This window comes from Arachis ipaensis, chromosome B8, assembly GCF_059453495.1.
Source record: "Arachis ipaensis isolate K30076 ecotype BB chromosome B8, ASM5945349v1, whole genome shotgun sequence".
NCBI lineage: Eukaryota > Viridiplantae > Streptophyta > Magnoliopsida > Fabales > Fabaceae > Arachis > Arachis ipaensis.
Window position 1 is genome coordinate 127,811,601 of NC_142443.1, and position 24,945 is coordinate 127,836,545.

General features: G+C 37.2%; 1 non-coding gene across 1 annotated transcript; it reads left to right on the top strand.

Moving 5' to 3' along the window:
- The first annotated feature begins 492 nt into the window (after window positions 1–492).
- Window positions 493–600, top strand: LOC148549807 (small nucleolar RNA R71). The gene has a single exon (XR_015898346.1). It is a non-coding gene; the product is annotated as a small nucleolar RNA R71 (small nucleolar RNA).
- The last annotated feature ends 24,345 nt before the right edge of the window (window positions 601–24,945 follow it).

Below are 24,945 nucleotides of genomic sequence, written 5' to 3' on the forward strand. Positions count from 1 at the left end.
ACCATTATTGTTGTTGAAGCCTTGTTGAGGCCTCTGTTGATCCTTCTATGAGAGGTTTGGATGATTTCTCCATGAAGGATTATAGGTGTTTCCATAGGATTCTCCCATGTAATTCACCTCTTCCATTGCTGGGTTCTCAGAATCATAAGCTTCTTCTTTAGATGAAGCTTCTTTGGTACTGCCTGTTGCTGCTTGCATTCCAGACAGACTTTGAGAAATCATATTAACTTGTTGAGTCAATATTTTATTCTGAGCCAATATGGCATTCAGAGTATCAATTTCAAGAACTTCTTTCTTCTGACTTGTCCCATTATTCATAAGATTCCTTTCAGAAGTGTACATGAATTGGTTATTTACAACCATTTCAATGAGTTCCTGAGCTTCTGCAGGCGTCTTCTTCAGATGAAGAGATCCTCCAGCAGAGCTGTCCAATGACATCTTGGACAGTTCAGATAGACCATCATAGAAGATACCGATGATGCTCCATTCTGAAAGCATGTCAGAAGGACACCTTCTGATCAATTGTTTGTATCTTTCCCAAGCTTCATAGAGGGATTCACCTTCCTTCTGTCTGAAGGTTTGGACTTCCACTCTAAGCTTGCTCAATTTTTGAGGTGGAAAGAACTTTGCCAAGAAGGCATTGACTAGCTTTTCCCAAGAGTTCAGGCTTTCTTTAGGTTGTGAATCCAACCATGTTCTAGCTCTGTCTCTTATAGCAAAGGGAAAGAGCATAAGCTTGTAGACCTCGGGATCAATCCCATTGGTCTTGACAGTGTCACAAATTTGCAAGAATTCAGCTAAGAACTGATGAGGATCTTCCAATGGAAGTCCATGAAACTTGCAATTCTATTGCATTAAAGAAACTAATTGAGGCTTAAACTCAAAGTTGTTTGCTCCAATGGCAAGGATTGAGATGCTTCTCCCATAGAAGTTAGGAGTAGGTGCAGTAAAGTCACCAAGCACCTTCCTTGCATTGTTGGCATTGTTGTTGTTTTCGGCCGCCATGGCTTCTTCTTGTTTGAAAAGCTTTGTTAGGTCCTCTATAGAGAGTTGTACTTTAGCTTCTCTCAGCCTTCTCTTCAAGGTCCTTTCAAGTTTAGGATCAGCCTCAATAAGAATGTCTTTGTCCTTACTCCTGCTCATATGAAAAGAGAGGAGAAGAAAATATGGAATCCTCTATGTCACAGTATAGAGATTCCTTAAGGTGTCAGAGGAAAATAAAAATAGAAGGATGAGGTAGAGAAGAGAGAATTCGAAATTGTCAAGAGGGACAGAGTTCGAATTGCTGACAATGGAGAAGTGTTAGTCCTTTAAATAGAAGGATTTGAGAAGAGGGGAAGAATTTTCGGAATTAAAGTAAAAAGATTTTGAAATAATTAAGAGAAATTTTGAAAATTTGATTGATGATTTTCGAAAATTAAAGTTGAGAAAGAAATTAAGTGATTTTTGGAAAAGATTTTGAAATTAGAAATCAAAAGATATGATTGAAAATTAATTTTGAAAAGGATGTGATTGAAAAGATATGATTGAGAAGATATGATTGAGAATCAAATTAAAAAGAGAAATTTTTAAAGTTAAGGTTGATTACTTGACTAACAAGAAACTAGAAGATATGATTCTAGAATTTAAAATTTGATCTTTTCTTAATAGGCAAGTAACAACTTGAAAAGTTTGAATTAAATCATTAAACTCAAAATTGATTTTGAAAAGATATGATTTGAAAAAGATTTGAATTAAAAACAAAATCTTCCCTCTAGTGTCCTCCTGGCGTTACACGCCCAGAATGGCATCCATTCTGGCGTTTAACGCCCAAAATGCTACCTTTTTGGGCATTTAACGCCCAGCCAGGTACCCTGGCTGGCGTTTAAATGCCAGTTTTCCTTCTTCACTGGGCGTTTTAAACGCCCAGCTTTTTCTGTGTAGGGGTGGCAAACGGGCCTTAATCCGCCGGGCCGGCCCGCATAATTCGCCAAAAAAGGCGGTCTGGGCTGGAAATTTGGGACTGCCGAAAGACAAAAGCCCGCCTAACCCAAACCGTTTAAACTGTGGGCTTTGGCGGGGCAGGGCAGGCTTCCCCGGCGGGCTGAAGTTTTTTTTTTGTTGAACCCATTACCCATGAACCCAGACCCAGAACCCATGAACCCAGACCCACCCGACCCAATCCCCATTCCCCACCCAGCGAAACGGCTGAAAGCCTGAAACCCTAAATTGAATCCCCACTCCCTAATCCCTAATTCCAGATTTGCAGCTGCCTCACTCTCACGTCTCACTCCTCTCAGTTCCTCGGCAGTACTCAGACACTCAGTCGTCTCGTCTCCAGTCTCCTCGACGGCTCTCAGCCTCTCACTCGGTTCCTCAGTCTCAGTTCCTCAGTTCCTCACCGTTAGTTCCTCAGTTCCTCACTCGGTCATCCTCAGCTCCTCACCGTCACTCTCAGTCTCTCACTTCCATCGTCCATCGACCTCAGCTCGAACTTCAGAGTTCCATCCTCACCCCTGACGATCGCTGAGTCGGAGTCAGTTCCTCACCGTCGATCTTCGGTCGTCGTGGCCTACTGAGTTATAGCCACCGCTGCTGCTCCGTCTGGCCGTCGTCGCTGCTGCCTGCTGGACTCGGTCCTGGCTCCTGGGTCTTGTGAGTCGTGACTTGTCCTCTGACTCTGCTGGTCTCGTTCTCGGTCACGGCTGCTCCACGCTCTGGGTCTTGTGTTTTGGGCTGTTTTGTGCTCTGATCCTTCAAGGTCTCCACAACTCTAACCTTTGCTAATGTTATTACCTGAACACATATTTGTAACTAATTCTTTGTTTTCAAATTATTAACACAAGTTGATATATGATATACTTGATGATTGTAATTTATAGTGTGTGTTGCTAAGTGAAAGTGCATGGTGTTGTTATTTATTATGTACAGAAAAGGGTGTTACTAAACTACAGAAAGTACCAAAGATATCAAATGTAGCTGTTTATGAAGTTATTATTTATCAAATGGTGTTGTTATTTATCAAATGGTGTTGTTATTTATCAAATACAGCTGTCTATGAAGTTGCTAGTGCAGTTTTTAGCACCCAAGTGGTGAATTTAATAATAGATTAATTGCTCAATGTTTATGGATCCATCATGTCATGCCATCATGAGGGGAATTTCTTTATAGGGTTGATTTTTAAAGAGAAATAATGATTGTTGGTTAAATACTTGAATTCTGAAAAATGAATTCTGAAACTGTTGATCTTTAAAGAGAATTTACTTTTATTTCAGGAAATATGAATTCTGAAACTGTGAGTAACCTTGTTACTACTGAAGTTGGTTCTGAGGCTGCTCCGGTCGAGATTGATGAACCTAGTTCGAAAAGGCTGAGACCAGCAACCTCTGATGTTTGGAATTTTTTCAAAAAGCTCGGTCCAGATAAGGATGGAGTAGAACGTGCTGAGTGTAAAGGATGCAAGAAAGTGTTTAAAGCTGGAGGTAAGCGATATGGCACTTCTACTATAAAACGGCATCTTGATAGTTGTACTCAAATTAAGCATGAAGATATTGGTCAGACTATAGCAGAATTGCAACTTAAAATGGGTTCACTTAAGATTGATTCAGGAGTGGCTAGAGATATGTTTGCTGGGTATGTAGTTGCTGGGGATAAGCCTTTTAATATGGTTGATGATAGGAGATTTAGAAATTGGGTGAAATATATTAGTCCAACTTTGAAACTTCCTTCTAGGAATACGGTTAAGGCTGACATAGTGAAAGTCCACAAGAGAGAAGCTGCGAAACTTAAAAAAATTTTAGTTTCCATTCCAAATAGAATTTGCTTAACATCTGATCTTTGGACTTCAAGTACCAATGAGGGGTTTATATGTTTGACTGCACATTTTGTTGATGAGAACTGGAAATTACAGAGTAAAATTCTCAATTTTTGTCATATGCCTCCTCCTCACACAGGATTTGAATTGTCTTCTAAAATCTTTACACTTTTGAATGAGTGGAAAGTTGATAAAAAGATTTTTTCCATTACTTTGGATAATGCTTCTTCTAATGATACTTGTGTTGTACACTTGAAAAGTAATTTGGATGTGCATGGTTCATTGTTGTGTGGTGGTGAATTCTTTCATGTTCGTTGCTCTGCTCATATTTTAAATCTTATTGTCCAAGATGGAATGAAAATATGTGGTGATGCAGTGTGTAAGATTAGAGAGGGTATTAAGTTTCTGAGAAAATCTGAAAGTAGAATGGTTAAGTTTAAAGAATGTTTTGAAGATATTGAGGGACTTGAGTATACAACTGCATTATGTTTAGATGTTCCTACTAGGTGGAATTCACTTTATGCAATGCTTGCAAGTGCTATTCCTTATAAGAAAGCTTTTGAAATGTATAAAGTAAAAGAAGCTGGGTTTAGGGAGTATTGTCCTTCATCAGATGAGTGGAGAAGAACTGAAAAGATATGTGATTTCTTGTTACCATTTTACGAAACTACCAAGTTGATGTCTGGAACTTTTTACCCAACATCCAACTTGTATTTTTTACAAGTTTGGCAAATCCAGCTGATTTTAATGAATAGTTTGAAGAATGATGAAGTGCTTATAAGGAACATGGGAGAAAAAATGATGATTAAGTTCAAGAAATATTGGAAAGAATACAGTGTTGTTCTTGCATTTGGGGCAGTTCTTGATCCTAGATTTAAACTCAACACTTTGGTTCATTGCTATAATGAGATTGATCCTATTAGTGCTAAAGACAAAGTGGAGCATGTGAAGAGTAAGTTATACAAGCTTTTTGAGGTTTATGACCAAAATTCCTCTACAACTGTAGAGAGTTCTTCCCAACTTTCAAGTAATTTTTTTCAAGCAACATCTTCTGTAATTGGAACTCAGCTTATTAAAATTGTTGGTGTAAGTATTTTTATCTACTTGATTATATGTATTTTTTATTTTTCATGCTTTTTGATCATATATTGTTTGTAATGCAAAGGATTTGATGTCCCGTAATCAAGAAGCTGAAGTGAAAAGTGGAAAGAACCAACTGGATATTTATTTGAGTGAGGCAACATTATTTTGCAATGATGCAATCATTGATGTTTTGCAATGGTGGAAAGACAATCATCATCGTTTTCCAACACTATCACTAATGGCACGAGATTTGTTGAGCATTCCTATTACTACCGTGGCTTCAGAATCTGCATTTAGCATGGGTTCTCATGTTTTGAATAAGTATAGAAGTCGTTTGTTGTCAGATAATGTTGAAGCGGTGATTTGCACCAGAAATTGGATACGTGGATATGATGATTTTGGTATATTATATTTATGACATACATACTTGAGTGATTTTGAACATTATTATGTACTATTTTGCTAATATATTTATTTACTTTTTTCTAGAGGAAGATAAAGATCAGGAAGATATTGCAAAAGGAGAAGGCTATTCTTCAGGAGTTGGTTCCAATGATGTTATTGACTTATATGAAGATGAAGATGAAAATTAAGTGTATTGAATTAAGTTTAATTTGCTTTGAAGACTATTTATAATTATGTTTTTGGACTTTATATTATATATTTATTTTGTCTATGGGACTATTTATAACTATGACTTGAGTATTTTGGATAATTGAATTATGTTTATTTACTTTGAAGACTATTTATATACTTTGAAGACTATTTATATTTAATATTTGTATTTATATTGATTTAAATTAAAGATATTAGATATGTTCTTATAAAAAAATTAATTAGGCAGGCTTAGCCCGATTTATATTGATTTAAATAAAAGATATTAGATATGTTCTTATTAAAAAATAAAAACTAATTAGGCGGGCTTAGCCCGCCATCCCGCCATTAAGCGGGGCGGGCTAGGATTTTGGGACCGCCTGAATAGGCGGGGCGGGCTTCCCCGTCTGACACCCCTATTTCTGTGTGATTCCTCTGTTGAATGTTCTAAATCTTTAATTCTCTGTGTTATTGACTTGAAAAGACACAATTTTGAAAAAAAAAATTTTGAACTTTTAATGATGAGACACAATAATGAAAAGGATGCAACTAAGATCAAATAAACAATGCATGCAAGACACCAAACTTAGAAGTTTGTATACTAAGGACCATAACAAATTGAAAATGCATATGAGAAACAACAAAAGACACAAAATAAGAGAAATTAAAGATCAGAGCACTGAAATCATCAAGAACAACTTGAAGATCAATGAAGAACATAATGCATGTAATTTTCAAAAATTAGAAGAATGCAATTGACACCAAACTTAAGATTAGACACTAGACTCAAACAAGAAACAAAATATTTTTGGTTTTTATGATTTTATAAAAAAAAAATTTGTGATTTTTCGAAAATTATATGGAAAGGAAAATAAAGGGATTCAAAATTTTTAATGAGAATTCCAGGAATCATTGCAATGTTAGTCTAAAACTCCGGTCCAGGAATTAGACATGGCTTACTAGCTAGCCAAGCTTTATCAGATCATTACATTCAACAGCAAAATTGATAGAAATCAACAAGCTCTTGTGATGATAAGTTGAAACCTCGGTCCAAAAGATTAGACATGGCTTCACAGCCAGCCAAACTTCAACAAATCATCATGAAACTCTAGAATTCATTCTTAAAAACTCTGAAGAACAAAATAGAAATTTTTTTTTGTATTTTTGAAAATTTTTTTCGAAAATAAAAAGGAAAAAGCTTAAACATAAAATAAAATTACCTAATCTAAGCAACAAGATGAACTGTCAGTTGTCCAAACTCGAACAATCCCCGGCAACAGCGCCAAAAACTTGGTGCACGAAATTGTGATCATCAATGGCGCCAACAACTTGGTACGCACAATTGTAATCTCAACTCTTTATCACAACTCCGCACAACTAACCAGCAAGTGCACTGGGTCGTCCAAGTAATAAACCTTACGTGAGTAAGTGTCGATCCCACGGAGATTGTCGGCTTGAAGCAAGCTATGGTCATCTTGTAAATCTCAGTCAGGCAGATTCAAATGGTTATGGAGGATTGATAATTAAAATATGAATAAAATATAAAATAAAGATAGAGATACTTATGTAATTCATTGGTAGGAATTTTAGATAAGCGTATGGAGATGCTTTGTTCCCTCTGAACCTCTGCTTTCCTATTGCCTTCTTCCAATCATTCATACTCCTTTCCATGGAAGCTTTATGTTGGGCATCACCGTTGTCAATGGCTACTTCCCGTCCTCTCAGTGAAAATGTTCCAAATGCGCTGTCACCACACGGCTAATCATCTGTCGGTTCTCGATCATGTTGGAATAGGATCCATTAATCCTTTTGCGTCTGTCACACGCCCAACACTCGCAAATTTGAAGCTCGTTATAGTCATCCCTTCCCAGATCCTACTCAGAATACCACAGACAAGGTTTAGACTTTCCGGACCTCAGGAATGGCCACCAATAATTCTAGCCTATACCACGAAAGTTTTAATCTTAGATTAGAAACCCAAGAGATACACATTCAAACTTGTTTGCATGTAGAACGAAAGTGGTTGTCAAGCACGCGTTCATATGTGAGAATGATGATGAGTGTCATGGATCATCACATTCATCAAGTTGAAGAACGAATGTATATCTTAGAGAAGAAGTAGGCGTGAATTGAATAGAAAAACAGCAGTACTTTGTATTAATTCATGAAGAACAGCAGAGATCCACACCTTAATCTATGGTGTGTAGAAACTCTACCGTTGAAAATACATAAGAACAAAAGGTCTAGGCATGGTCGAATGGCCATTCTCCCAAAGCGTGAACATACAAGTTCCAAGATGAAAAGTATGATAAAGTGTGTGCAGAAATGAGTAAATGATGCAGAATCCACTTCCGGACCCACTTGATGTGTGCTTGGGCTAAGTATTGAAGCTTTCACGTGTAGAGACTTTTCTTGGAGTTAAATGCCAGCTTTTGTGCCAGTTTGGGCGTTTAACTCCAGCTTTTCTGCCAGTTCTGGCGTTTTGACGCCAGAATTTCTATGCTAACTTTGAACGCCGGTTTGGGCCATCAAATCTTGGGCAAAGTATGGACTGTTATATATTGCTGGAAAGCCCAGAATGTCTACTTTCCAACGCAATTGAGAGCGCACCAATTAGGATTCTGTAGTTCCAGAAAATCCACTTCGAGTGTAGGGAGGTCAGAATCCAACAGCATCTGCAGTCCTTTTTCAGCCTCTGAATCAGATTTTTGCACAGGTCCCTCAATTTCAGCCAGAAAATTCCTGAAATCACAGAAAAATACACAAACTCATAGTAAAGTCCAGAAATATAATTTTTATTTAAAAACTAATAAAAATATAATAAAAACTAACTAAAATATACTAAAAACATACTAAAAACAACGCCAAAAAGCGTATAAATTATCCGCTCATCAGATAGCCATTTTCGACAGGCCCGTTAGAATGTCGGTTGGCGAGCAGCAAGTGGGGATGGCGGTTGGCGGGCGGATGACCATTGCCGTACCCGTTCATGTCCATGTAGCTAGAGTGAGAATAACAAAATAAAAAGAAAAACTGAGATCAGAAGTGTGAATGAGGAGCAGTGAAAGAGAGAAGTGGAGAGGACTAGTCGTCGAACGAAGTGGGAATGAAGGTTGTTATAACATTATTATTATTATTATTATTATTATTATTATTATTATTATTATTATTATTATTATTATTATTATTATTATTATTATTATTATTATTATTATTATTATTATTATTCTTCTTCTTCTTTCCGTCACTATCCTCATTGACCTCGGTGCTTTCCCCATCTCCCCCAATGTCTTCAGCTTCGTTGTCTGTGTTAATCTCGAGGAGGTTGAGGACGATACGTTTGATGTCTTCTTCCAACTCATCGTCTTCGACGGCGCCCCCGCCGGGGTCTTTGTCGTCTGAAACGCCGAGGATGTCTACGTTGGTGTCATAGTCGTCGTCCTCGCTGTGGTCGGTGTCACTGTCTCCATCATTGCTGCTACTACTGTCGCTGTCCTCGTCACTGCTGGCATTGCCGTTGGGATAGCCGTTTTCGATAGGTCCGTTGGAATGGCGGTTGGCGGGCAGCAAGTGGGGATGGCGGCTGGCATGCGGATGACTGTTGGCGTGCCTGTTCATGTAGCTAGAGTGAGAATAACGCATGAAAAAGGAAAATTGAGATCAGAAGTGTGAAGAAGGAGCAGTGTGAGAGAGAAGTGGAGAGGACTAGTCGTCCAACGAAGTGGAAATGAAGGTTGTTATAACAATATTATTATTATTATTATTATTATTATTATTATTATTATTATTATTATTATTATTATTTCCGTCACTATCCTCATCCACCTTGGTGCTTTTCCCATTTCCCTCAATGTCTCCAGCTTCGTTATCTTTGTCAATCTCGAGGAGGTCGAGGACCATACGTTCGATGTCTTCCTCCGACTCATCGTCTTCGACGGGGTCCGCACCGTGGTCTTCGTCGTCCGAATCACCGAGCATGTCTACGTCGGTGTCATAGTCATAGTCCCCGCTGTGGTCGGTCTCGTTGTCTCCATCATTGCTGCTGCTACTGTCGCTATCCTCGTTACTACTGGCATTGCCGTTGGAATAGCCGTTTTCGACCGACCCGTTAGAATGGAAGTTGGCGGGCAGCAAGTGGGATGGCGGTTTGCGTGCGGATGACCGTTGGTGCGCCCGTTCATGTCCATGTAGCTAGAGTGAGATAACGAAGAAAAAAGGAAAACTGATATTAGAAGTGTGAAGGAGGAGCAGTGTGAGAGAGAAGTGGAGAGGACTAGTTGTCCAACGAAGTGGGAATGAAGGTTGTTATAACGATATTATTATTATTATTATTATTATTATTATTATTATTATTATTATTATTATTATTATTATTATTATTATTATTATTATTTCCGTCACTATCCTCTTTGACGGCGCCCCTGTCTTGGTCGTCGTTGTCCAAAATGCCTAGGATGTCTACGCCGGTGTCAAAGTCGTCGTCCCGCTGTGGTCGGTGTCGCTGCCTCCATCATCGCTGCTGCTACTGTTGTTGTCCTCGTTACTACTGGCATTGCCGTTGGGATAGCCGTTTTCGACGGACCCGTTGGAATGGCAGTTGGCGGGCAGCTAGTTGTCATGGCAGTTGGCGGTCAGATGATCGCTGGCGCGCCCATTCATGTTCACGTAGCTAAAGTGAGAATAACGAAGAAAAAAGGAAAACTGAAATCAGAAGTGTGAAGGAGAAGCAGTGAGATAGAGAAATGGAGAGGACTAGTCATCCAACGAAGTGCGAATGAAGGTTGTTATATTATTATTATTATTATTATTATTATTATTATTATTATTATTATTATTATTATTATTATTATTATTATTATTTGTCACTATTCTCATTGACCTCGGTGCTTCCCCATCTCCCCCGATATCTCCGGCTTCGTTGTCTGTGTCAATCTCGAGGAGGTCGAGGACGATATGTTCGATGTCTTCCTCCGACTCATCGTTTCGACAGCGCCCCCGCCGCGGTCTTTGTCTTCCGAAACGTAGAGGATGTCTACATCGGTGTCGCTGCCTCCATCATTGATGTTGCTAATATCGCTGTCCTCGTCACTACTAGCATTGTCGTTGGATAGCCATTTTCCACGGGCCCGTTGGAATGGCGGTTGGTGGGCAGCAAGTGGGGATGGTGGTTGGCGGGCGAATGACCGTTGGCGCGCCCGTTCATGTCCATGTAGCTAAGTGAGAATAAGGAAAAAAAAAAAAAGAAAACTACGATCAGAAAGTGTGAAGGAGGAGGAGAGAGAAGTAGAGAGGACATGTCGTCCAACGAAGTGGGAATGAAGGTTGTTATATTATTATTATTATTGACATCGGTGCTTTCCCCATCTCTCCAATGTCTCCGGCTTTGTTGTCTGTGTCAATCTCGAGGATGTCGAGGACGATACGTTCGATGTCTTCCTCCGACTCATCGTCTTCGATGGTGCCCCGCCGTGGTCGTCGATGTCCGAAACGCCGAGAATGACTACGTCGGTATCATAGTCGTCTGTCCCCGCTGTGGTCGGTGTCGCTGCCTCCATCATTGCTGCTTCTGCTATCACTGTCCTCCTCATTACTGGCATTGCCATTGTGATAGCTGTTTTAGACGGGCTCGTTGAAATGGCGGTTGGCAGGCAGCAAGTTGTGATGGCGGTTGGCGGGCGGATGGCCGTTGCCGCGCCCGTTCAAGTCCATGTAGCTAGAGCGAGAATAACAAAGGAAAAAGAAAAAGTGAGATCAGAAGTGTGAAGAAGAAGCAGTGAGAGAGAGAAGTAGAGAGGACTAGTCGTCCAACGAAGTGAGAGCGAAGGTTGTTATAACAATATTATTATTATTTCCGTCACTATCCTCATTGACCTCAGTGCTTTCCCCATCTCCCCCAATGTCTCCGTCTTTGTTGTCCGTGTCAATCTCTAGGAGGTCGAAGACGATGTCTTCCTCCGACTCATCGTCTTGACGGTGCCCCCGCCGTGGTCGTCGTCGTTAGAAACACCGAGGATGTATACGTCGGTGTCGCTGCCTCCATCGTTGCTGTTGCTACTGTCTCTGTCTCGTCCCTACTGCATTGCCGTTGGGATAGCCATTTTCGACTGGCCCGTTGGAATGGCGGTTGACGGGCAGCAAGTGGGGATGGCAGTTGGCGGGCGGAAGACCGTTGGCACGCCCGTTCATGTCATGTAGCTAGAGTGAGAATAACGAAGAAAAAAGAAAAACTGAGATCAGAAGCGTGAAAGAAGAGAAGTGAGAGAGAAGTGGAGAGGACTAGTCATCCAACAAAGTGGGAATGAAGGTTGTTATAACATTGTTATTATTATTATTATTTTCGTCACTATCCTCATTGACCTCGGTGCTTTTCCCATCTCCCCCAATATCTCCGGCTTCGTTGTCTGTGTCAATCTCAAGGAGGTCGAGGACGATACGTTCGATGTCTTCCTTCGACTCATCGTCTTCGACGGCGCCCCCACTGCGGTCGTCGTCCGAAACGCCGAGGATGTCTTCGTCGGTGTCATAGTCGTCATCCCGCTGTGGTCGGTTTCGCTGCCACTATCATTGCTGCTGCTACTGTCGTTGTCATCGTCACTACTGGCATTGCCGTTGGGATAGCCGTTTTCAAAGGGTCTGTTGGAATGGCGGTTGGCGGGCAACAAGTGGAGATGGCGGTTGGCGGGCGGATGACCGTTGGCGTGCCCGTTCATGTCCATGTAGCTAGAGTGAGAATAACGAAGGAAAAAGGATAACTGAGATCATAAGTGTGAAGAAGGAGTGAGAGAGAGAAGTGGAGAGGACTTGTTGTCCAACGAAGTCGGAATGAAGGTTGTTATAACAATAAAATTATTATTATTATTATTATTATTATTATTATTATTATTATTATTATTATTTAGTGACTATATATATATATATATATATATATATATATATACATAAAAATTTAATGAATAAATTTATTATTATTTTTGTCCAAAAAATACAAAAATTTATGGTACAATATTTTTATGCAATTAATAATAATAATAATAATAATAATAATTATTATTATTATTATTATTTAGATCGAGGACTGTTATGTCTAACAGAGAAAAACGTTGGAATTGATCTGTGTATTAATTTTTTTTGGGAACTAAAATGTCCGTTTTTTAAATCCTTGAGGACTGATCTGGGTAATTACTCTTTCGAAAAATGAACTAGGGACTGATTTGTCTGCCGGAGTAAAATCTTGGAGATTGATTTGTGTATTAATTTTTCTTGGGGACTAAAATGTCCGCTTTTAAAATATTTGGGGACTGATTTAGGTAATTACTCTATATATATATATATATAATTAATAAAAAGAAATAGAGTACTAAAAAGTACTGTCAATAGGATAATAAAATCTAATAAACCAATAATGAACTAAATATTAATACTCACTTGATGATGGAGTAATATAAACTTGTATTATAATTCAAAGGCTTGAACCAAAATACAAAGGATGAAAGTTTTTAATACAAAGATGGCAATGAAAGCTTAAAGGTGTTTCAGAGTATGAGAGGATGTGTGTAAAATTGCGGATGATCTACAACCCCCTCTCCCCCTCCCCATTTATAGTGGGCTATGCCCTTTATTCTTTTACATTTTAACCCCTGATTTTGCTAATCCGTTTGCTCTTTTTGCGGGCTAATTCAAAGGCTCTGTCTCTGAGTTAATGTCTTCTGTTCTACTTTTTTGAAAACCAATAGCTGATTTTATTTTTTCTACTGTGATTCTGTTAGAATCCTGCTGATGACTTTTGTTTCTTTCTGCATGCGATGCTTTTGTTGCTTTCTGAGATTGTCTTGACACCTTCTCTCTTGATTTTGTACAAGTGCCTGTTTTCTGATTTTGGGACTCTTTTTTTTTATTTACTCTTCAAATGGATCTTGGGTATCTAGTATGTACAGTCCTGGGCTGGACTGGACTTCTTCATCTTCGTCTGTTGGTTCTGCTTTTATTGCTTTTAGAGAAATATGGATCTCTTCTTCTGAGGTGGTCGCTGCAAGGGCCGCCATCATTTGTTTTTTATGGGCTAGAAAGCGAGTTTCTTTTTCGAACCCTGAACTGTGGCTTGGGGGTTCTGCTCTTTTTTAGGATATAGTCATTCAATTATCAATTGCTCTTTTACTAATTAAGTTCAGGTCAAATTTATTCCACCATTTCACTTTTATGTTTCTAATTAAATATTGCACGCTTGGAGTGTCTTCATATCCTGCGGAATCATATTCCCAGGTCATTATTCAGCATATTCCCATAGTGGGAATGAAGGAAATCAGCTTATATCCATCCAGAAATGATGTTTTGTTTTTGAAATATTCATAAGCCATGCTGGCTTCTTTTGGGAAAATTGCTTTTATTGGTCCAAACTCTTGAAATCATATCTGGAACCATTTGGAAAACTGTAGTGAAATCCCTTTTCGGAACCATATGAACCAAGAGTGGGGATTTGGAGAAAGATACAGGGCGTTCCACCAAGCCTCTATATAATCATAATAGGAATAGTGTTGTGGTTCAAATTTTCTAGTAAAACTTTTACAATGAAAGGTCAGTGTTTCCCATTCTAATAATGTTATTACTTTCATAATCTTAATTTTTGAGAATATTGTATCTTTTGTGGTCGGGTCTTTATTATGAGTTAATTCAATGGATCTTGTGTCTACTAAGATAAATTCATAAAAGGTTCGGATTTTTTGGATGGTAATGAAAAGTATTTAGAAAAACTGTTTTATAAAGGGTTCTTCTATCCATCTTAAACCACTCTTTCTTTAAAGCCATTATTTTTAGAGGTATTGGCTTTTCATGGTAAGAATGTTCTTCAGATAATGGCTTAGTTTTAAACAAATCTAATGGCTGCAATAATGTATATCTGTTAACTGTAGGGACCTCATATAAGCTTTTAGTTGATGCTGATGATTTTTCACTTTTAACAACCTGTGACATCGTCAAGGGTTTAATAGATAATTGTTTAGCTTGTATTGAAGTTGCTGGTTGGTCAAGAGGTTGACCATAATCTTCACTGCTTGCTTGTTTCTTGCTTATTTTTACCTTGCAAAAATTCTCTTGTTAGAAAATCTGGTAATGCATTTGATTCTCCTTTAATATGCTCAATAGAAAAATCAAAGCATGATAATATAGCTTGCCATCTGTCAAATATTTGTTTAGAAACTAGATTTTTAACATCATTCTTTAATACACTAGTAGCTGCTTTGCAATCAGTTCTGATCAAGAAGGTTTTATTGAACAAATCTTCCTAAAAACGTGAAATACATAGGACAATGGCTAATATTTTTTTTAATGGTAGCATAATTTTTCTGGGTTGAATTCCATACACCCGAATGATATTTAACTATTTGTTCTTTTGAGGAGTTTGGAAGGACTTGTATAAGTATTCCTCCATACCCTAATTTTGAAGCATCTGTTTCTACGATTATACTTGCCTTAGGATCTGGTATATACTCAAACAAGAAATTTTCTTTACTAAATATTTAATTTTTTGAACTATTTTAGACATGTCTTCTGTCCAAAGAGGAGGTTGTTTTCTTAGCCTTTTATATAAAGGTTCACATAAAGTTCTTATTCCTGGTAGAAATTCGGCTACATAATTGAGACATCCTAAGAATCTTTGTAATTGTTTCTTGTCGATAATTTCATTTGAAAATTTTTCTACAAACTCAACAGATCTCTTAATCGGAGTAATTGTTTCTTGAAAAATTTCATATCCTAAAAACCTTACTTTTGTTATAAATATGTTCATTTTCTTTTCAGATAGGACAAGACCATTTTCTTTTATAATATTAATAAATTTTTTTAGGTGCTGAATATGTTGGTTTATTCCTTTAGAGTATACAAGAACATCATCTAAGTAGACTATGGTAAAATCTACATATGAATAAAAAATATTATTCATAATTTCTTGAAATTCACTTGGTGTATTTTTTAATCCTTGGGACATTACATTCCATTCATAATGTCCAAAGGGTAATATAAAAGTTGTTTTATATCGGTCTTCTTCTTTTACTGATATTTGATAGTATCCGAATTTTAAATCAAATTTAGAAAATACAGTAGCCTTACTTAGTCTTTTAATTAAGTCATTTTTATTTGGTAAGAGGTATCTTATCCATTTTAAGACTTTATTTAAAGGCTTATAATTAATTACTAACCTTGGAGCTCCTCTTTCGATTTCAAAAACTTTCATTACATAGAATCCTGTGCAACTCCAAGGAGATTTTGATGGCCTGATTAGTCCTTTATCTAAACATTCCTGGATTTCTTTTTTACAATATGTCAATAATTCTTTGTTCATTTGTATCGGTTTGACTTTAGTTGGGATATCTTTTTCATTAAAGTCATCTTTATAGGGTAGAGATATTTCACGTAATTTTCTATAATGAAAAGCTTTTGGGTTTAGGCTGCACAAGTCCTTTTTTATCCTATCTTCTATCCTTTTATTAGAGTTTGATTTTTTTGTCTTTTTAATTGTTGTTCTATTTTCTTATATACAATTTCTTGGTTCAGGAAACTAACTTATTTCTTTTTTCTTTCTATTATATTGATTTGTGAAGTAGCTATTTGTTGTAGTGAGATTAGTTCCTTCTTTTTGGGCTTTTGTATAAATTCAAATAGAATAGGTTGGTTTGGTATACAATAGGTGGTTACACCATCTACATCTACCATAAAAAGGTATAATAGCAGAGTGAAGGGGTTTCCTAATATAACTTGTTGAGATATTCTTTTTGCTAGGAAAAAGGTAGTTGAAAAGCATACATTTTCCTTACAAATTTTTGCTTAAAAGTCTTATAGTTTATAATCATTTTGTTATTTTTTGCTTTGACAATAGTTTCAGTTATTTTTTTATAGTACTTGGTAGGTATTAATCCTTCTTGGATACAATTTACATCTGCCCCTGAGTCTATCATAGCCATAAACTCAAATTTCTCTATTCCGATTATTATGACTATAGGGTATACCATTTCTGGTTAATTAATAATGTTAATTCATTAATATAGTTAATTGGATTTATAATTTCTTCTTCTTCTATTGATTCTAATCTTTCTTTTTCTTTTTGTAATCTTACTATGTTTTCTCCTTCTAATTTTAGTATTCTATAGTCAAGAGATATATTTTGTTGTTTCAATTCAGAAATTTTGGATTTTAACATTTTTATCTCTTCTTGTAAATGTTTTAAAAAAGTTTCTTCTTTAGGTGTTCTAAACCTATTATATATTTCCTTAATTTTTACTGGCTTTATTTCTTCTTTAGATTTTTCTTCTTTCCTGATTAGATCATTTAATTGAAATAAGAATTCATCTTTTAAGAGAAAATCTCCTAATTTATCTATTATAGAAATTAAAGTGTTTGTTTGTTCTCTAGTTAAGGTATTGATTGACTTTTGAGTTCTCGTAATTACATTTAAAGATTTTATACAACTATCACAGTTACATATTCCTGGTCTGATGAACGGATTTCTTGCTAGTAAAGAATTTCATAAAAATAATCACGTTGTAAGTATAGTTTCTAAACCAGCAAAGAATCCTTTCGTACAAAAATTTGGTTGTCACAAGTAACAAAACCCAATAAAATTTATAACCGAAGTATTTAAACCTCGGGTCGTCTTCTCAAGGAATTGCAGGGAGGTGTGATTTATTATTGATTATGGAATAAGGTGTGTTTTTGGGTTTTTGAAATAGAGAACAAGTAATTTAAATGGCAGGAAAAATAAATTAATAATTATAAAGACTCTTGGTAAGGTATGAGAACTGGAAATTCCATCCTAGTTATCCTTATCAGGTGTGATGAGAATTGTTATTTCTCCCACTTAGTTAACCCTTACTAAATAAAGAAAAGTCAAGTGGACCAATTAACTTGATTCCTCAAGTCCTAGTCAACTCCTGTGGAAAGACTAGCTTTAGAGGGATTCAAATCAATCAGCAATTCCCAATTTTCAATCAACTGCTGAGTTTGACAACTCAGGTGTCACCACTTACTCAACCAAAGCCAAAAGAGAAAAATCTAAATTATTTATATCATAAATAGAAGGAAACAATCTTAATTCTGAAATACCTCAAATTGCATTAAATAGAATATTCAAATCTAACATAAAGAGTTCATAAGCCAATTTGGCAACATAAGTAATTAACAAGTAAAAGCATTAGAGTAAATAAAAGTAGAAGAGAAACATAATTTAAAGGAACATTGAACCTGAATTGAAGAAATAACCATAAAATAAGAGAAATCATAATCCTAAAACCTAAGAGAGAGGAGAGAACCTCTCTCTCTCTCTAAAACTATATCTAAAATATAAAATTTTGTGAATTATCAATGTTGTATCCCCTTTTGTATTTTATGAATGAATGGATTTCCCCACTTTATAGCCTCTAATTTGTGTTTTCTGGGCCGAAAACTGGGCCAAAAACAGCCCAAAAATTGCCCCTAGTGATTTCTGTTAATTCTGCAGATCGCGCAGGTCACACATACGCGTCGTCCACGCATTCGCGTCATTCAGCGATTTTCCTTGTCAAGCGTATGCGTCGTCCACGCGTTTGCGTCATTTGTGCAGACTCCAATCCATGCGTACGTGTCAGGCACGCGCACGCGTCGTTGCGATTTTCTCCATTCTGCGCGCTCGAGTGAGCCATGCGCGCGCGTCGGTATTCGCTGGTCATCTCCTTAGTTTCTTGTGTTCCTTCCATTTTTGCAAGCTTCCTCTCCATTTTCTAAGTCATTCCTGCCCTATAAAGCCTGAAACACTTAACACACGGGTCACGGCATCGAATGGTATAAAGGAGAATTAAAATATACTAATTAAAGATCTCTAGGAAGTAAGTTTTCAATCATAAAACAATATTAGGAAGAAATTATAAAATCATGCAAATCATATGAATAAATGGGTGAAGACTTGATAAAAACCACTCAATTAAACACAAGATAAACCATAAAATAGTGGTTTATCAACCTCTCCATACTTAAACATTAGCATGTCCTCATGCTAAGCTCAAGAGAAGCTATTAAAAGGTGAAGGGGAATGGTAAAACTTATGAAATGCAACCTATCTATATGAATGCAACTAAATGCTAAAATAATTTTTCCTACTTGGTTAAAAGTAAATAAGCTCTTCAAGACAAACACAAATCAGATTTCACTAATTCAAATTATACAATAAAAGACAAGTAAACTTGTAAGAAGACAGGTCATGAAAGCAGAGAACATAGAATCAAGCATTGAACCCTCACTGGTAGTGTATATGCACTCTAATCTCTCAAGTGTCTAGGGTTAATTCACTCTACTCTTCTCTAGTCATACTTTCTAAACTTTGTTCTTCATCTAACCAATCAACAAAAATTTAATGTACTAATGCAAACATCATGAGGTCTTTTCAGGGTTGTAATAAGGTAAGGGTGAGGATATATGTATGGCCAAGTGAGCTATAATATGAATCTTTAATTAACCTAAGCTCTTCACCTATACACACACTCTATGTACTTCTAAAATCATGCCTAGCTACCCAAAATTTCCATTTTTGCATATCATACTCATGTATTTAATTTTATCACATATGCATTGATTTTTCATTAACTTAACATTGGGGTAATTTTGTCCCCTTATTTAATTACTTATTTATTCATTTATGCTGGAAATATATATTTTTATTTTTTTATTTTTTTTCTTTTTTTATAAAAGCAAACCATAACATATCAATGCACATGGATATTTGATTTTTCAGGTTTCACATGAGTAGGTACCCAAATTCTCAATATTTTATCATTTAAACACTGTACACTTTCGTTAACCCAAGTACCCATAGTTTCCCTACACTTAGTTAACACACTATCTTAAGCTAACCAAAGATTTAATTGGGGTATTTAATTTGTTTTTCTGTTTAAGGCTAGTGATGTGGTAAAATATAGAACAAATGGGGATTAAAAGGCTCAAAGTGGCTGATAAAAGTAAATGGAAGGGTAGGCTATTTGGGATAAGTGAGCAAAAACAAATGATGGCCTCAATCATATGCAAGCATGTAAATACACTAAATAATGGACATATAGACTGAAACAAAATAAAGATCACAATTATAGAGAAAAAAACACACAAGAATTAAAATATTATGGTTAAATAGTGTAACCATGTAATTAAGCTCAAATCTCATGGGTTGTGTTCTTTAGCTATAATTTATGTTCCAATTTACAATCTTCAAACAATTTTAACACAAAAATTTTAATTTAAATTAGTGAAATACTATAAAGTCTGGAAAAGAAACTCATTACTTTAACCAAGCAGTGGTAAAATATACACAAAATCAAGAAAATATGCAATAAAACATGTAAATGCAACAATGAACTAATAAAGAAAATAAGACATTGGTGTTGGAAAGAAAATAACTAACCCATGGAGATCGGTATCGACCTCCCACACTTAAAGATTGCACCGTCCTCGGTGCATGTTAAGAAGTGCAAGTGGACGGGTTGCTACAACTGATGCTTTTCTCCCAAAGAATGTGCAAGTGGACTTGTTTGTCTCCTCATGTAAAAGTTTTTTGTTTCCCTTCCTCGGTGGCCATCCTGAAAAAAGAGGAAAAAGAAGAAAAGTAACCCAGAAATAAAGATAAAAAACAAATAAAATATGGGTGTTAATGCCAAATAATAAGGGTCTCAATTACATGGTAGCTACAACATGCAAGTGAGAAAACAATAGAAGTACATGGCATACCAGTGGTGCAAAATTTGCAACAAAGGGGAAGAGAGTGTGGGTAATGCAAGATAGTATAAGCTCATGTCAATGCAAAAGGAATACCGGTATTATAAAAATTAGCATTGACTTATGAATAATAACACCCAACAGTTTAAAACAAGTCACGAAGCACTAAAATAATTCAAGATGCACAGTTGAATAAGAAAATTTAACACCAATGGAAAAATAATAAATTTAGAAAAGAAAATAAAAATATGCACAAAATTAAAATGCAATGAATGAAAATATACAAATAAATTAAGTAAAATAGAATGGAAGTGAAGAGGGATGAGAGGTTAAAGGGATGAAAAAGAAGAAAATAAGAAAGGAGGAAGAAAGAAGGAGAGAAGTGGTGCACGAAATTGTGATTTCAATGGCGCCAACAACTTGGTACGCAGAATTATAATCTCAACTCTTTTTCACAACTTCGCACAACTAACCAACAAGTGCACTGGGTCGTCCAAGTAATACCTTACGTGAGTAAGGGTCGATCCCACGGAGATTGTCGGCTTGAAGCAAGCTATGGTCATCCTTGTAAATCTCAGTCAGGTGGATTCAAATGGTTATGAGGTTTTGATAATTAAAATATAAATAAAATATAAAATAAGATAAAGTTACTTATATAATTCATTGGTGGGAATTTCATATAAGCGTCTGGAGATGCTTTGTTGCTTCAGAACCTCTGCTTTCCTATTGCTTTCTTCCAACCATACATTACCTCCTTCCATGGCAAGCTGTATGATCCTCTTGGATGAAAACAAATCCATATGCGCTGTCACCGCACGGCTAATCATCTGTCGGTTTCCGCTAGTGTCGGAATAGGACCATTGTCCTTTTGCGCACTGTCACTTGTGCCCCACATTCACAGGTTTGAAGCTCGTCACAGTCATCCCTTCCCAGTTCCTACTCGGAATACCACAGACAAGGTTTAGACTTTTCGGATCCCAGGAATGCTGTCAATGGTTCTCGCCTATACCACGAAGACTCTGATCTCACGGAATGGAAGGCTCTGTTGTCAGGAGAGGCAACCATGCGTCGTGAACCAGGAGGCTAAGAGATACACACTCAAGCTATTGCAGATAGAATGGAGGTGTTTGTCAGGCACGCGTTCATAAGTGAGAATGATGATGAGTGTCACGGATCATCACATTCATCCGGTTGAAGTACGAGTGAATATCTTAGAGAAGAAGTAGGCGTGAATTGAAGAGAAAAATATAGTACTTATATTAATTCATGAAGAACAGCAGAGCTCCACACCTTAATCTATGGGGTGTAGAAACTCTACCGTTGAAAATACATAAGAACAAAGTCTAGGCATGGCCGTAAGGCCAGCCTCTAAACGTGAACATACAAGTTCAAAAGATCAAAGATCAAAGTGCTCAAAGATTAAAGATGATCCAAGATGAAAAGATGAAAATACAATAGCAAAAGGTCCTATTTATAATGAACTAGTAGCCTACGGCTTACAAAAATAAGTAAATGATGCAGAAATCCACTTTCGGGTCCCACTTGGTGTGTGCTTGGGCTGAGCATCGAAGCTTTTTCATGCTTAGGCTGTTCCTGGAGTTAAACGCCAGCTTTGGTGCCAGTTTGGGCGTTTAACTCCAATTCTGGTGCCAGTTTGGGCGTTTTATGCCAGAACTTTTAGGCTAACTTTGAATGCCGGTTTGAGCCATCAAATCTCCGGCAAAGTATGGACTATTATATATTGCTGTAAAGCCCAGGATGTCTAATTTCCAACGCAATTGAGAGCGGGCTGATTGGGCTTCTGTAGCTCCAGAAAATTCACTTCGAGTGCAAGGAGGTCAGAATCCAACAGCATCTGTAGTCCTTTTTCAACCTCTGAATCAGATTTTTGCTCAGGTCCCTCAATTTCAGCCAGAAAATACCTGAAATCACAGAAAAACACACAAACTCATAGTATAGTCCAGAAATGTAATTTTTATTTAAAAACTAATAATTATATACTAAAAACTAACTTAATCATACTAAAAACTACCCAAAAACAAAGCTAAAAAGCGTATAAATTATCCGCTCATCACAACACCAAACTTAAATTGTTGCTTGTCCCCAAGCAACTAAAAACAAAATAGGATAAAAAAAGAGAATATACAATAAATTCCAAAAACTTCTATGAAGATCAGTCTTAGTTAGATGAGCGGGGCCATTAGCTTTTTGCTTCTGAACAGTTTTGGCATCTCACTTTATCCTTTGAAGTTCAGCATGATTGGCATCTATAGGAACTCAGAATTCAGATAGTGTTATTGATTCTCCTAGTTCAGTATATTGATTCTTGAACACAGTTACTTAATGAGTCTTGGCTGTGACCCTAAGCATTTTGTTTTCCAGTATTACCACCAGATACATAAATGCCACAGACACATGACTGGGTGAACCTTTTCAGATTGTGACTCAGCTTTGCTAGAGTCCCCAATTAGAGGTGTCCAGAGCTCTTAAGCACACTCTTTTTGCTTTGGACCATGACTTTAACCGCTCAGTCTCAAGCTTTTCACTTGACACCTTCACGCCACAAGCACATAGTTAGGGACAGCTTGGTTTAGCTGCTTAGGCCAGGATTTTATTCCTGTGGGCCCTCCTATCCATTAATGCTCAAAGCCTTGGATCCTTTTTCTACCCTTGCCTTTTAGTTTAAAGGGTTACTGGCTTTTTCTGCTTGCTTTTTCTTTTTCTTTCTTTTCTTTTTTTTCTTTATTTTTTTCGCCACTTTTTTTTCGCAAGCTTTTTCACTGCTTTTTCTTACTTCAAGAATCAATTTTATGATTTTTCAGATTATCAATAACATTTCTCTTTTTTCATTATTCTTTCAAGAGCCAACAATTTTAACATTCATAAACAACAAATTCAAAAATATGCACTGTTCAAGCATTCATTTAGAAAAACAAAAAGTATTGACACCACATTAAACTATTTTAAAATTTAAAATTCATGTACTTCTCTTTCTTTTTCAGAAAACATTTTTTTCATTTAAGAGAGGTGAAGGATTCATAGGACATTCATAACTTTAAAGCATAGGCACTAGACACTAATGATCATGTAATGAAAATGCAAACATAGATAGCACATAAAGCATAAAAATAAAAAAAACAGTAAGATAAGAACAAGGGAATCAAAGAACGGGTCCACCTTAGTGATGGCGGCTAGTTCTTCCTCTTGAAGATCCAATGGAACGCTTGAGCTCCTCTATGTCTCTTCCTTGCCTTTGTTGTTCCTCCCTCATGGCCCTTTGGTCTTCTCTAATTTCATGGAGGAGGATGGAATGCTCTTGGTGCTCCATCCTTAGTTGTTCCATATTGGAACTCAAATCTCCTAAGGAGGTTTTGATTTGCTCCCAATAGTTGTGTGGAGAAAAATGCATCCCTTGAGGCATCTCAGAGATTTCTTGATGAGGGACTTCCTCATGCTCTTGTTGAGGTCCATAAGTGGGCTCTCTCATTTGCTCCATCCTCTTTTTAGTGATGGGCTTGTCCTCTTCAATGAGGATGTCTTCTTCTATGACAACTCCAGCTAAATTGCATAGGTGACAGATGAGATGAGGAAAGGCTAATCTTGCCAAAGTGGAGGTTTTGTCAGCCACTTTGTAGAGTTCTAAGGATATGATCTCATGAACTTCTACTTCCTCTCTATTCATGATACTATGGATCATGATAGCCCAGTCTATTGTAACTTCAGACCGATTGCTAGTAGGAATTATAGAGCGTTGGATAAACTCCAACCATCCCCTAGCCACAGGTTTGAGGTCAAGCCTTCTTAATTGAACCGGCTTCCATGACTCGGAGGTGGAAGCTTTTACCTTCCCTTTCCTCTTTCTAGAGGTTTTTCCGGCCTTAGGTGCCATAAATGGTTATGGAAAGACAAAAAGCAACGCTTTTACCACATCAAACTTAGAAGGTTTGCTCGTCCTTGAGCAAAAGAAGAAAGAAGGAAGGAGAAGAAGAAGAAAATGGACGAGATGGAGATGTGTGATTGGTTCGGCCAAGGGGGAAAAGGAGTGTTTATGATGTGTGGAAATGAATGAGGGATGAGGGGTTTATATAGGAGTGGAGAGAGGGGTAGGGTTCGTGTATTAGGGGTTGGGTGTTTAAGGGAAAGGATTTGAATTTGAATTGTGAGGTGGGAATTATGGGGAAGAGTGGTGGAAGGGAAATGGAGGTGATTGGTGAGGGGTATTTGGGGAAGGGTGTTATGGGAAGGTGTGAAGAAGAGAGAGAGAGAGAGTTGAGGTAGGTGGGTATCCTGTGGGGTCCACAGATCCTGAGGTGTCAAGGATTTCTCATCCCTGCACCATTTTGGCGTGTAAACGCCCCTTGGAGTGCCAATCCTGGCGTTAAACGCCAGGTTGCTACCATTTCTGGTGTTTAATGCCAGATTTTCTTCCCTTTCTGGCGTTAAACGCCAACTTGGTGCCCTTTTCTGGCGTTAAACGCCCAGAATGGTGCCAGACTAGGCGTTTAACGCCCATTCTACTACCCTTACTGGCGTTTAAACGCCAGTAAGCTCATCCTCCAGGGTGTGCTATTTTCAATGCTATTTTTGGTTTTAGATTTTATTTTTGTGACTCCACATGATCATCATCCTAAAGAAAACATAAAATAACAATAGAAATTGAACATAGATAAGTAAAAAAAATTAGGTTGCCTCCCAACAAGCGCTTCTTTAATGTCAATAGCTTGACAAAGGGCTTCATGGAGCCTCACAGATAC